The following is a 15,000-nucleotide window of genomic DNA, read 5'->3' as shown; positions in this document are numbered from 1 at the left end:
AAGCATTAATTATATTTGCGAAATATGACAGAACAAGAAAACATGGAAATATTGGGACTTTTTTTGACTCTTGTTAACTTGTAGGGACTCTAAAACATATGCTGTACTTCAGGTCATTAATGTTTGGAGGAACACGTAAGACAGAGGAAGAGGAAGGAAAGAGTTAACTGTAAGTTAAACAAAATTGTGTTCTTCACAGTAATATTTTTATAGTGCACAATACAATCCCCATGCTATAAAATAATGTTTTCTCAGTTATTTTCAAGTGTAATGGGGATACTGAAGTAAACAGGTGTCCCTGTTTTTTTCCTTCTTTGTCTTTCTCCTTGTTCAGTTTTAAGAAATGTAGGCACTGCAATGCAAAAGAATAAAAGTCTGGTCAAAAGAGTAAGATATAAGAAAACAAATGATGCGCTTTTTCTCATTCTTGCATAGGGGAATGACTGGATTAAAGCCCTTGGTATGATCTAGTAACAAGTTTTAAGAGAAAAGCAAATAAATAAGACATTGACTATAATAAATCTTTCTGCTAGCAAATAAAAAAATAAATGCTTGTAGAAGCACTTATCTATCTGGTTCTCATGTTTCCATGGAGACAATAAGATAAAGAGCATTAAAAACAGAATACTTCTTTTTTAATAGCTAGGAGATAATGTTTTCTGAAAGCATTCAAGTAGTTTCCCATTCTGGGAGAGAAATAAAGATAAGACAAAAGCAGACAGCACTTAGTAGAAGCACAGGCTGTGCCATCTCTGTCTTAGAATGGATAACCTTCCTTTTAGGTTAACCCTAGTCTACGAGTGTGGCTCTCAGTTTGGGACAATTGTTCCCATTAGGAGGGTAAAACTTCAATATTAGAATCTGTACGTAGTTCTGTGTGTTAATATTAAGTTAATAGTTTTTAGGTGTATTGGGGGTATATTTGTTTTTTGTTTGAGGGCTTTCAATAAAACAAAAAGTTGAGTAAGACATGATATAGGCCCAAATGGATATGATGAGAAACAACTGTATAAAAGGTCGACCTGACAAACATTAATGTGCGCATGTAACACAAAAGCTGAAGCTAGATACTTAAGAAAAAGCTGCTACAAATAAAAGGGGGGAATAATAGCTTTTCAACATAATGACCCTTTTGAAATTGACTTTAAATATTAATGTCTCACAGATATACACAAAAAAAAAGAAACAGAAGTGAACTATATTAAAAAAATGTAGAGTGAAAATAATTATGTTACAGGAGACACATTTGGAAAAAAATTGACATGTGAATTTGACAGAGAAAGGTTTTTCAGGATGGTTATTCAGCGAAATGCCTGATACAAAAGAAAAGAGGAGCACTAATATTAATTGCAAGCGGAGGCTCCAGTAGTGATAGAAGAGGATAAAAAGATAATAATGGTAGATTTGTAGTATTAAGGGGCTACTGACAAGGGAAGAGGATTACACTGGCATGTATTTATATTCCACCTAAAACTGCCATAATGGAGCTTAAGAAAATTCTGAGAGAAATAATCAGTTTTCAGCATGGGATATTACTTATAGGTGGGGACTGTAATTTGATTTGCAGCAGTGAAGATGTATCTGGGGACCCAGAAGGGAAAATATAACACAGGAGGGTATATTTTTGAAGAAATTTATGAAACTATTTAGCATGGAAGATGCAAATTCAGTAGAAGAAATTCGGAATGCATTTACATATTATTCCCCAAGATACAAAAACTGGGCTAGGGTGGACAGAACTTAACACAGGAATGTGTGCATTTAACTGAAAGTTTTGATATGCATCTAATAACTATTTCAGATCATGTGCTGATAATAACCAAAATAAAAATGAGACACTGGTGCTTAATCACCTATCTGTTGAAAAGAGAAGAATTTAAGAAATGGGTAGTAGAAATTACTCAGGAGTTATTAGAGAAAACAGAAATTTCTTCTGAAAATATTGCTGGGAGTTGGATAAACTTAAAGTGGGATTTAAAAACAGGGTAGAAATAAGAGAGAGAGATATGGTTAAGAAGCAACAAGAATTATTTAAAGGGACTGACAAAATGTTAAACAATTCCAGAATAGGGCGCATCTCGCAGAACAAGAAAAGGAGTAAGACTGCTAAGCAGAAATAAAGATTACCACAATAATATGTATAAACAAAATGAAGCCAAAAACCAAAACTACGTGAACGTAAAAAAACGGATACATGACATTTAAGTTTTAAATTTGCGTTCAGTAATACTAAGGTCCTTTGGTGGTTTTGTTGATCCAGTGCTTAAGGATACCGGTTTTTTACGTTCACAATAATATGTATGAGTTTAGAAAGATTTTGTAACTGTTTTATTTATTTATTTTTTTATAAAACTGCCAGAACACTAAACCTTTTTGCGCAACGACATGGGCAACAGAAAATAGAAAAGGTTGTTGCTAAACTTAGGGAGCCTATAACAAGGAAGATGACAAGAAATGCTGTAGAGGTGCTAGAAATATTTCAGAAGTTTTGTCAAAGTCTGTATAAAACAGAAATACACAGATTAAGAAAAGGCACAAATGGAAATGTTTATGGATGCATTAAATATGCCAAAGTTACAGGTAGAAGAGGCTCAACTACTAATAGTTAGGGCAGAGAAGTTGAGATAAAAGGGTGATTTATAACCAATCCACAGGAAAGTCCCCAGGAACAGATGGTATTCCTGTGGAAGTTTAGAAGCTAGGAGGGAAAAAAATGATAAAGATCTGGAAAATTTTGTTTAACAGTATTTTAAGAGAAGGAAATGTACCAACATCCTGGAAGAAAGTGGTGGTGGCTGTAATACCTAAAGAGGGCAAAGACCTATCAGATCTACCTTCATATAGGCCCATTTCAATCCTAACCATGCCTATAAGGTGTTTATGTCTATAATGGAAAAGGTGATGCCAAAATTGATAGACATGGATCAGTATGGTTTTGTGGAGGGGAGGCAAACATTAACAGAACACCGATAAGCCAGAAGGAAGCCGAATGCAAGAAAATACTACTGTTATTGGTGGGTCTTGATGCAGATAAAGCATAAGCTGGGAGTTTATAAAGCAAGGCAATAGAAACATTTGCATTCCCTGATAAAATTATAAGGTTGATTAGGAGGATATACGAGGGATCGGAGGCAAAAATTAAAGGGTGGCTCCTCTGATAATTTCTGCTTGAACAGAGGAACCAGGCAGGGGTGTCTTCTTTCCCCTTGTTATTTGCACTGTATTTAGAACCACTGACAAAGAAAACAAGAGACTCAGAAATTCAAGGATATAATTGGTACGGTAGTTGGGAAAAGCTGGCTCTATTTGCAGGTGATATTTTTTGTACTTGATAAAACCAGAAAAGGACATCTCAGTGTTGTGGAACATTTTGAGGCAGTTTAAACTATTTTTGGGATACAAAATTAATTAAGTTAAAAGAAAGGCAATAGCTGTAAATTAGGTATCCACACAAAGTGGTTTACCAGTATCCATATTTATGGGGAAATGGATACAATTATGTACTTAGGAGTATGGATTCAAAACGATTTTGGTATGGCAGCTAAGGATATGTGGGAAGTGACTAAACAAAAGATAATACAAAAAATGAAAAACTGGAAGCTCTGTTATATGGATATGTAAAGCAAGACACAACCAGTTAAAATGTTTTTAGTCCCTTTAGTTTTATACACAGGTCAGGTGTGGACAGCAATTAATAAAGAGCTGAAGGATTTTATCTGAGAAGGGAAAATGTCAAAAGTCAAGTGGGATAAGCTTATTCTTCCAACTGAATAAGGCGGTCTGGGATTACTTGATTTGAAGGGGTATTTCGGAGCTACACAGTTAAGGCTCCTATAGATAACACAAGCATAAACCTATAATTCAAAGTGGAAAGGTATGATTATGAAACAGAGGAACAGCTCAAGAAACAAGGAGAAAATGGGATTTTGGATGCAGATCCTTGGGGGGGGGGGGATGACAATAACCATGCAGAATATTATATTCAAAAAGTAGCAGAAAGTATTCAAAGAACTAAGTCAACATGGGAATGGACAAAGGAGATTTTGCTGATTGGGATGACTGCAATTAAGTATAAAGACAACAGGCAAGAGGAGGCTGGAATTTATTGGAGAAAACTGGTAAAAGAACCAAGGTACTGGAAGCAAATAATTAGAGGGGGAAAATAATAGAATGGGAAAAGGCCAAGAATTTATTTGGACTGTAGGCTAGAGATTACCTTCCCAATCAAGGACTGATATCAGAGTGTAGGCAAAGAGAAAGAAACGGGGGAGAGCCTAAACAAAAGACCAACCCTAGTAGGGTTTTTAGTAGAATCTAGAACAGAACCTGCTGTTAAAAAGGAATAATTAGTAAAGCATACAAAGCATTGCATGATAACTGTAAGAATCAATTAGAGAAGGCTAGAAAGGATTGGCAAGAAAGACTAGATAAGCAATTCACAAAGAAACAATGGGGTTCACAAAGAAACAATGGGGTATATGTATGTCTCAAATACGCAACAAAGTCTAGAAGATTTAGGATATTTTCTTGGTAGTGTTTATATAGGTATTTTTATATCCCAAGTAGACGTCAAATAATTTTTCCTCAGGTAGACAGCAAGTGCTGGAGGTGTGATGGGGAAGAAAGAGGTAAATAGGAACATATTTTTCGGGAGTGTAATGAGTTGGCAGACTTTAAAGATTTCCTACAAACTGCTCTGTCAGAGATACTGGGTGAGCAAACTGGTGGAACTAAGGAAATTATTATTTTGAGCTATGACACAGAATAGGAATTGCCTAGACATAAGTAAGGCCTTGATGAGTCTAATTATGGTGGCTGTCAAAAAAACAATTACGGGAAAATGGAAATCAAATCTAAACCAACTTTACTAGAAGTAGGGAATATAGTAACACAGATAAAACAACTGGAATTGGGATCTTTAGAAAAGGGTAGTAGAAAATTACATAAAAAATGTGAATTGTGGGAACAATACATGCACATGAGGAACAAGGTTTAAAAAAGAAGGCAGGGTTTGAATGAGCTATGTAATGTTTGACTGACAATGACTGCATAGATTATAAGTGATAAATAAGGTTTTCAACTAAAATGATGTTGATATGGTTTATGATGTTTATTGGCAAATAAAATTATCCCAATATGGTTTGTTTTCATTAATATACATGTATGACTGCCTATGTCATACATGATCATTTAATAAAGATGTTTCTTGTTTAAAAAAAAAAAAAACACTTTCTCAGTTATTACCATTTGTTCATTCAACATTTCTGTCAAACTATGTTGTAGAGAATTTAAAAAATCTGTGAAGTCATTACATTCCTAAAATCATGCTCCCAATGCATCTCTCTTCCCTATCACATCTTCAGTATTTGGTATTTGATACCAACATGAAGAAATACCTGTGCAAACACTTTCATGCAAAATTTCCAAACTTTGTGGATTTTACTATGTACTTGAGTAGCCTGCAGATTTTTCACTCTTTTTAATAGCATTTTCTGCTCTATACTCATTTAAAATCTCTACCAGAGCTGGACTTTCAGTTAGCCCTCCCCCTGTTCGTTTCACTTTGTCTATACTCTGTTATCAATCCCAGAGAGGGAAGGCAATCTCTTAAGATATAGGCCAAACTTCTGCTAAGCCTCACCTACTTAAATAAATTTCTCTCCCAAGTTATTTGCTCCCATTACTTGGTTCCTTTGCTTATTTCCTTCAGCAAATTCCAGTCTCCTTGTCTATTTTCTATACCCCTAACTGCTGACATCTATGTTCTTCATTCCTGCAATGACTTAGTCCTTAGAATACTTTTTGCTACTTTGTGAATATAATATATTCTGCATCGTTGTCATTCTTCTGAAGGACTTGCATTCAAAATCCTAGTTTCTTTTTGTTTCTCAAACTCCATCCCACCTGTTTCAAGATCATACTTTTCTACTTTGATTTATAACTTTCTACCTGATATATATATAAACACTTTAAATGTTTGGCTTAAAAAAACTTATTCTACTGGGAGAATCAGCTTAGCCATTTAACCCTTGCACTTTTCTCCTACCAAATAAATTCCTTGAACTCTCTACCAACTGTGACTCACAATTTCTCTTCTGGTTGACAAAAGTACTGCTGATCTGTATACAAGATTTTTCACTACTTGTGTGTATCCATATCATAATAAAGAACTTCCGTTTTTTGTATTATCTTTTGTTTTGTCTCTTCCCACATATCCTTAGCTGCAATAACAATCTTTTAATCCATACACAGACATGCTTCATCTTGTCATATCCCCACAAGTATGAGTACTGCTGGACCAAATCATGCAAGGGTACAAGAGCCCACTATAGCTATTGTTTTGTCATCCAGAAAAAACTTGAAACTATCTCAAAATGTTCAACACCACCACCACGTCCTTTTCTGGATTGATGAATTACAAAACAATACCATCTGCAAATAAAACTTGCTTTTCTTGATCACCATGCCAGTTATAGCCTTGATTTAGTGAATTCCCTATTTTCTTTGCTAACAGCTCTAAATATGAAGCAAACAACAATGGAAAAAAGAAGACATCCCTGCCCAGTGTCATGTTCAAACATAGGTGGACAGAGATGAACCCTCCCACTTTAGTTCTTGCTTCTGACCCTTCACATATCCTCCTTATTAGCCTTATTATACATCAGGGAGCAGAAATACGAACATTGCCCCACTCAAAATTCCAGCTGACTATCAAATGTTTTCTATGCATCAAGACTCACCAGCTACAGAAATGTTTTATTATGCTCTGCTTCCCTCTGGATAATCACCATTTTATTAATGTACTCAAGAGGTTTGCCTCCTTTCCACAAAACCACACTGGTCCATATCCATCAACTTTGGTAACATTTCTGCCATTTCCTTAGTTACTATATGCATAAAGACTTTATAATAATGGTTTAAAATCAAAATGCCCTTATATGAAGCTGGATCTGAAGGGTTCTTACTCTCTCAGTTAAATGAATTCTTAGCGTAAAGACAAAAGATTTACTTTTTTTTACAAACTTGGTCGAACAGTCACAGAAACATCGTGGATGTTCTGTGAAGTCATAGTAATAATATCCATCTCCATTATGTTGATCTGCTTACTGAATTTTGATAGTTTGCCAGAAAAATGTTACATATAAATAAAACATGATGATGTGCTGTTACAAAACTAACTCAGAAGTATAACTGAACAAGCACTGGACCATATGGAAACCATGGGTGTAAAAAAGTAATTAGAAACTTAAGAATGTACAAATATCAGCACTGTTTTGAAAAAAAGGCATGATTTGAATTTATGTTGTTCCATAAGATATAATTAAAGAAACAGCCCAGGACCCCCATTCCGCACTTCTGGAGACACAGGGAAATATGAAAGTCCTACCAAACACCTTAATACTGAGTGATTTCAATTACCCAAACATAAACTGGGAGAACTACTCAAGTACTAACTCCCTTGCCCAACGCTTCTTAGAATTTATAAACTCGAACGCCCTGGATCAACTGGTCAACACCCCCACCAGAGGGAACATATTGGACCTGGTCATCACCAACATGGGCGACCGGTGTTCCACACCGGAGGTCAACCCCTCACTGGTTAGATCGAACTATAGACTAATCACTCTGGATATCCACACATTCCGCCCCCACCCCCAATCAAAGAAACCACCATGAAAAACTTTTCAAAAGCAAACTTTACATTACTTAAGACTGAGGTGGAAATGTTCACAGCCCCCATGCTAAAGGACAATGATGTCCGAGCTGCTGAAACCTTTACAAGGCACTCTATGAGCATCTGCAGAAATGCATGGATCATGCTATCCCCCAAGTAAAACCATGACTCAGTCCTCCAAGAAAAGGAAAACAGTCTGGTGGACCCCTGCCATAAACAAGCTATGCAACAGGAGGAGGAAACTAGTACAGAAAAGAGTAAAATCCCAAGAAGGAAAGACATCCCTGATCAGTATCAGCAAGAAACTACGATCCCTCATTAAATCATCCAAGGCTAGTTTTGAAAGAACAATTGCCAATAACTCCAAAGATAACCACAAAGCGTTCTTTAGCTATGTCAAGAACCTAAGTGAAAACTCTCAGATCTGCTCTGAGTTAGTACAGAATGGCAGAAAATACACTGAACCGACTGATATTGCAAACATTCTGGCAGGCAGGTTTAGTGCAAACTTCACCCCCCTCTCACCCTCTAAAGGGCCCATAACCATACCAGAAGAATGTAGGGCCCCGTCAATCACTGACACACAGGTTAAAACAGCCCTATCCAAAGCCAAAAACACAGCTTCACTGGGACTGGACGGGGTCCCAGGCTGTGTCTTACAAGAGCTCCAAAATGAACTAACCCCTCACCTAAACACACTGTTCAAACTCAGCCCCTCTACAGGCTACATACCCACAGAGTGGCGCACAGCAACAGTTATCCCGCTCCACAAAGGTGGAGCCACAACGGACCTCAGGAACTATCACCCTATAAGCCTGACTAGCCTGGTCTGCAAGGCTATGGAACGCATCATAGAACTCATTTAACAGAGACATTGGGAACCTCCAAACCTTGGACCTTACCCAGTTTGGCTTTGTTAAGGGCAGATCATGCCTCCTAAACCTGGCGGACTTCTTTGAGATGGTTGCCAAGGCATCTGACGAGGGAAAGAAGGTCCACACAGCCTACCTAGACCTCGCAAAGGCTTTTGACACCATTCCCCATTCTAGTATTATAGACAAGCTCACCAGCTTGAACATAAACCCCAACGTCACGAGATGGGTTGCCAACTGGCTCATGGATAGAACCCACATGGTGAGAGTTGCAGGCTCTACATCCAACTCTAAACTGGTTACAAGTGGCACCCCCAGGGCTCAGTCCTAGGACCCCTCCTGTTCGGTATATACTTCTCAGAGGTACAGGCAAGCATAGGAGGCTATGGCTGACCAAGTTTGCGGACAACTGCAAACTAGGGGCCATAATTGATTCTCCGACCGATACAGACACCCTCCAGATGGGTCTCACTGAGACGGATACCTGGTGTCAAAATCATAGCCTCAAGCTAAATGCCAAAAAGTGCATAGTCATCCCCTTTGGAAAAAACAAAGTACCCGTGAACTACCACATAGGTGGTAGTCCCCTAAATGCAGAAAATGTAATAAGGGATCTGGTGACCCAAGTAGATAGTAATCTCTCCTTTAATAATCATATTGCCAAGGTGTTTAGAAAATTCTTCTATGTGGCCCACCTAATCACAAAAGGGTTCACATCTAGAACAAAAGAGATTATTGTGCCTCTCTGCTCATCACTCATTAGACCCATCATAGAATACAACGCCCCATTTGGGATGTACCTTACAAGACACCTGCAACAGCTGGAAAGGCCACAAAAGTACCTCACCAAGAGGATTATTGGCTTCAAACAGATGCCCTATGCAGTCCGACTCAAGAAACTCCAGCTGTACTCGCTTGCATACTGCTTACTCAGAGGTGATCTCTGCCTGACATACAAGGCCATGTCCAACCTAGAATTGATGGACATCCTCCACTTAAAAAAAAAAAAAAAAAATCCTGGAGAGCCACACGCTCTAGAGATATAAACCTCACCACAATGATAAATAGGACATGCTGGAGGGATAGATTCCTATCCCAGAGACTCCCCATGCTTTGGAACAGGATTCCAATATACATCAGGCAGAGCCCCTCACTAACACTCTTCAAGAGAAACCTTGACGGGTGGATGGGAAACAGAAAATTTCCCCCGGGGATCACTGCACTGGCTCTGCTGGACAGTGGCACAGGGAACAAAGGGCTCTGCTGGACAGTGGCACAGGGAACTAATGGCTCTGCTGGACAGTGGCACAGGGAACTAATGGCTCTGCTGCACAGTGGCGCAGGGAACTAATGGCTCTGCTGGACAGTGGCACAGGGAACTAATGGCTCTGCTGGACAGAGGCACAGTGAACTAATCTAAGGGGGTGGCAAAAGCCAACACATTTTGACTAGGCTTATAAATGCCCTTGGGCAGATAGGTTCATAGGTAAGTACTAGGCTATTACTGATTACTCAAAAATGCCAAATGTTGCTACATTTTTTTAATATTAGATGTAGTTAATGAGGGTTTTGGAGCCGATAAGGTTAAAAGACACAAGTTCCAAATTGTGCACATTTAATATATCATTAGTAAGGGACTCGTTCCTTAGACTTCTGTTGCTATTTTGTCAGTATCAGAGGTCTTCCAAAAAGCTACTACTCAGGTAACCGATTACTTGGAAGTTGTCAACAATGTTTGATCTGTAAGTATGATGCAGACACAAAAAGAGCAGGACAAGACTTTTGGAACCACTGAATACATTAGGTAACATTAATTTCAAGTTACATAAAAACAAATGTAAAATAATAGTGTCAAGTCTGAAATACAAGCACCATATTCTAATATCAAAGGGTATGAAACCTGATCCATAAAATCCTCCAAGCAATTCTGCACCTGACACAGCCAGAAGAAAAGCAGGGAATGCAGAAATTTCTAGAATAATGCACTAACTTGCAAAGTTTGTTCCTAATACATCTGAGATAACCCTGTCTTGAAAGTTATAAGAAGAAGATATGGTCTAGTAACAGAACAAAACAAGTTACAGATGCTCCAATGTTAAAATACTATGATATGACTACACCAATTTCTTTACAAGCAGATACCAGTCAGAATGATACAGAATGATATAAAAGTTGTAATTCTACAACAGAGCAGATAAGCTTTCTATGCATCAATATCACTTACAGATCCACAAAAGAAATATACTCAACCAGAAAAGGAATATTTGCAATAGTGTACGGAAATGATTAATTCTATAAAAGCATCTATGGTAAAGAAGTTCTGGTAGAAACAGCCCACAAAATCTTGCAACACATATTCAAGACGTTACTGTACAAGGCACCTCTGAGACTGAACATAATGTTGCTTTATTTACAGAAGTGTAAAAGAAATACAAATTAGATAGAAGAGCTACATATACTAATTATACATGTGTATGTATGCATGTGTGTGTGTGTGTGTGTGTGTGTGTGTGTGTGTGTGTGTGTGTGTGTGTGTGTATATATATATATATATATACACACACACACACACACATATATATATATTGGATAATACAGCAGTTGCCTCTGACAGAAGGAAAATTTTCAAAGATGTATTGACACTGACTTAGAAATGCTACTACTGAAAGACATAATGAAAGGATGGCCTGAACAAAAGTCATGAGCAAAGAAAATTCAGTCTTATTTTTATTTATTTATTTTAATAGCCAAAATAACAGTTGGCACCACAGGAAAATGTGCTTTCTTGAGCAAAACGTAGAAAAATAAAGTCGTATAACATACACAGCTCAAGAACAAAACCACGCAGATGACTGTAATCAGCATACAAAATGTCTTTTCAGGCTAAATACAAACGATATATCCAATTCAGAGAGGTAAAGTGCTACCACAACTTCTTGATAAAAAAACAATTCTTTTATTAACAGATATCTGGTAAGCGCTTTCGCCAAGGTGGCTTCTTCCAACCATAAGAATACAAATCAATTCAGTACACACCTTATATATATATGTGAGAACATCTTCAATTACATTTTAAATTACATAATGATTTCATAATTAGTTAATACGCAAACTAGATAAATAATGGATAATTTTACATAATTAAACAAAAATATTTCATGAATTCATATTGTTTAAAACACTAATACTATATGATAGTAAAAAGCACCAATTTTAAAAATATGTAACAGAGCAATGGTAACCCATCATTAAATAATATATATAAGAAATTTGTTGAAAATTACTTAAAAAGAAATCTCCTGTTCTTGAGGGCTGGTTTTATGGGGGTCTTGTCATTAAGGACAGGATGAATATGTGCCTGAAATCTTATGATCCAATTAGTTTCATTTCTTTCAGTAAAGTTTTTAACATCCCCTCCCCTCAAGCTAGGTGTATTAATATATAAAACTATAAACTTAAATGTATGTAAACTCTTAGTTTCTAAAATATGTTTAGAAAGAGCATTTGTATTAGACTGAATGCAAATTTGATATGTGTTCCCTCACTCTGTCCCTAAGCCTTCTGTCGGTTTTACCGACATAGAAGGCAGGACAGGAAGAGCATAAAGCAAGGTAAACAACATGTTCCGTGTTGCAATTAGCAGTAACATTAAAACTAAAAAATTGAGATGTATTAGGATGAACAAACATATTAGAGTCACATATACAAGAACAGAAATTACATTTATTGCAGGGCTTTGTACCTGGGTAATTTTTATTGTCATAAGGAGACATAACATTTGAATAACTGTACCTAGGTAATTTTTATTGTCATAAGGAAGTCTATGTAGATTTTTCTTATTTTTGAATGAGAACTGTGGGTGTTCACCCACAATTTCTTTAATATTGGGATCAACAGTTAATGCATTCTAATGCTTGCGTATGATATCTCTTATTTGATAAAAATCATATGTGTAAAATAATGATATTTTCTGTGGTAGTATGTTGGTATTAGTGGAATTACATTTTATAGTATACTTTTCATTGCCTTGCTCTGAAAAATAAGGACACGCTCTGCCTGACCTAAGATGCTCTATACTCTGAAAACCTGTTGAAATTTCACCTGCTCTATACTTCCTTGTTAGTAACCTATCATGAAGGCCTGCTAATTCTATCTCATAACTACCTTGCATAGGATTTAATCTAGATGCTCGAATGGCCTGGCCTTTGATAATGTTAGTTATTTTATTTGTAATTTGTTGACCAGGTAAAGTGGACTAGGCTACTGACCCTTTTCAACCATGACTGGAGCACATAGTTGAGCACAGAACATTATAGAAGTAAAATAAATAAACAGGAACATTTCAAAAATACAGGAAACAGAATAAAAAAAATAATAAACTGAAGATACATGCAATGTGAGCAATTAGTACAAATAGAACAAAATAAACTTTACATGCACTGTCTTGGTAAGAGGCAGTTAACTGCCATTAATCAGATGCTTTTATGTGTAAGTTAAGTAACACAAGCAATGGCAGATTTTATTTTCTGCCACCTGAAGTTTCTTTGAAAGAACAAATTGTGCCTAGCGCTTGATGTAAAGGCTGTCAGTATAACAGTTCTCAGTCAGCTTACAAAACGTGCATAAGAGGATACATATACAAACATCTAGGAATACTAAACTGCAAAGAAACTATGTGAGATATGCTTTGGAAAGGATCAGCTTGTACAGAACAAGTAGTGCAAAAGTGTCAATCTGCACTGCATACCATACCAAAAATCCTAATGAAAATGTTATCAGTAAACACAGCTTGTGATCATTCATGAAATTCAGTGGGGGCTGGTTCAGAAAAGCCATACATCTCATGTGTGTGGATTATTATTGTCCATTTCCTGAAATAATCAAACTGACAAGACACAACAATTACCAAGTGTAATTAGTGTATTAAGACCATATTCATGTGACAAAGGATACCTGATACTGTTAGACCTTTCAGTGCTTCAGTCAGGAATTCAGGTTTATGCACAAATGGGAATTGATACATATAATATCCATTTCATGTTATATTCAGTCAGTGCAATGGACTGATGGAGATTTATCCAAACAGTGAAGACTGCGATCTTGGAGCGTCAGAAGACTGTACTGCAAGGACACAATATTGCATCACCCCAAGTGTTAATGGGCAGAAAGCTGAAAAAACAGATTATTTACTTCAACTACAATGCACAAGTCTCAAAATTAATACAAAGTAAATGTGGGAAAGAAATCCTCAAACAGAAAACAGAAATGCTACTACTATGACAAAAACGGTAAAGAGTATCCACTTTACAGGCTGGAGACAAACTAAGAATTCAAAAGCCACTGGAATATCCACAGTCTAAAGCTGATGTACTTTGTAAAGCAGTCAAATGAATATCCTAGGTAGTTCACATGGAAGAAGGAAAGCTGTGCAGAAGTGCAGTATGTGCAAGAGCAATACGTCAGTTGAAGCTCTAGGAAGAGCAGCAACCAAGTGTCATATCCAGTCTAGTCACAAAAAAAAGAGATTGCGAGAATGGTGATAGTCAAACATTAGTTCCTTCTGCGTCTCCAAATAAAGCTGCAATGCAACAGGAACTGTCCCAAAAGAATGAAGCCCAGTGTAAACAGTCCTGTAAAAGTATTCAGACAAACCATCAAAGAAGACAAAAAGATATATAGACTGTTCCAGAGTTGCATATTATTCTAATTACTGAAATGTTTTGGTTACTGAAAGTTTTTCTGAATATGTTACAAAAATGTTCATTTGGATGTAAAATGTCCATTACATGCTAAGTATACTCTGCTAAGCTGGATTTTAAAGTGATCAGTATAGTCTCAAAACTTTTATGGAAAGAGGGTGTTATACTGGCTACATAGACCAAAGGATAACAATTTAGCTAGAGTGACGATTATGTCCCACAGTTCTTTCACGGCATTTAGTTTGAATATATACCTCATGTAGGTTAGATTGTTAGACAAAATCTATGCATTTGTGTGTTAATGTACGTACCTTGACAAATCTGTTTCCAAGCTCTGTTTTTCTGTGTCATTAAGTCTTTGATTTCCTTAGTGACCACAGCAGTAATGTAGATGGGGTTCTCCTACAAGCCAAGTACTAACAGGAAGACAACAGTGAAACAGTTACCACCTACATCCAACAATGGAACCCAGCTGAGTTCCTTCAGATTCTGTATGAAGGCAGAGGCAACAGCTGTGCTTATACTGCTAGTAAAAGAAAAATACACAATCTACTTTTGGTATTCACTAGACAGCAAACACTGGGAAATTATAATTTAACATGTCAGATATTACTACAGTTGGAGCAAGAAGGATTCAGTCAGCTGTTAGCTAAATGCATCAGGAAAAGTGGAATCCTAGGTGGTACTAACCAAGACCATCTTCAGTACATCTTACCACCCCTTCCAGACACTTCCATCTCCATCACTTTTACCT

At 36.9% G+C, this 15,000-nt stretch overlaps 1 protein-coding gene across 1 annotated transcript in view; it reads right to left on the bottom strand.

Moving 5' to 3' along the window:
* Nucleotides 1–15,000, bottom strand: part of LOC122799287 (rab5 GDP/GTP exchange factor-like) — a 627,463-nt gene that overhangs the window by 125,520 nt on the left and 486,943 nt on the right. The window lies entirely within an intron of this gene.

This window comes from Protopterus annectens, chromosome 4.part0, assembly GCF_019279795.1.
Source record: "Protopterus annectens isolate FY-2018-M chromosome 4.part0, PAN1.0, whole genome shotgun sequence".
Classification (NCBI taxonomy): Eukaryota; Metazoa; Chordata; order Ceratodontiformes; family Protopteridae; genus Protopterus; species Protopterus annectens.
This window is presented reverse-complemented; position numbering and strand designations above follow the sequence as displayed.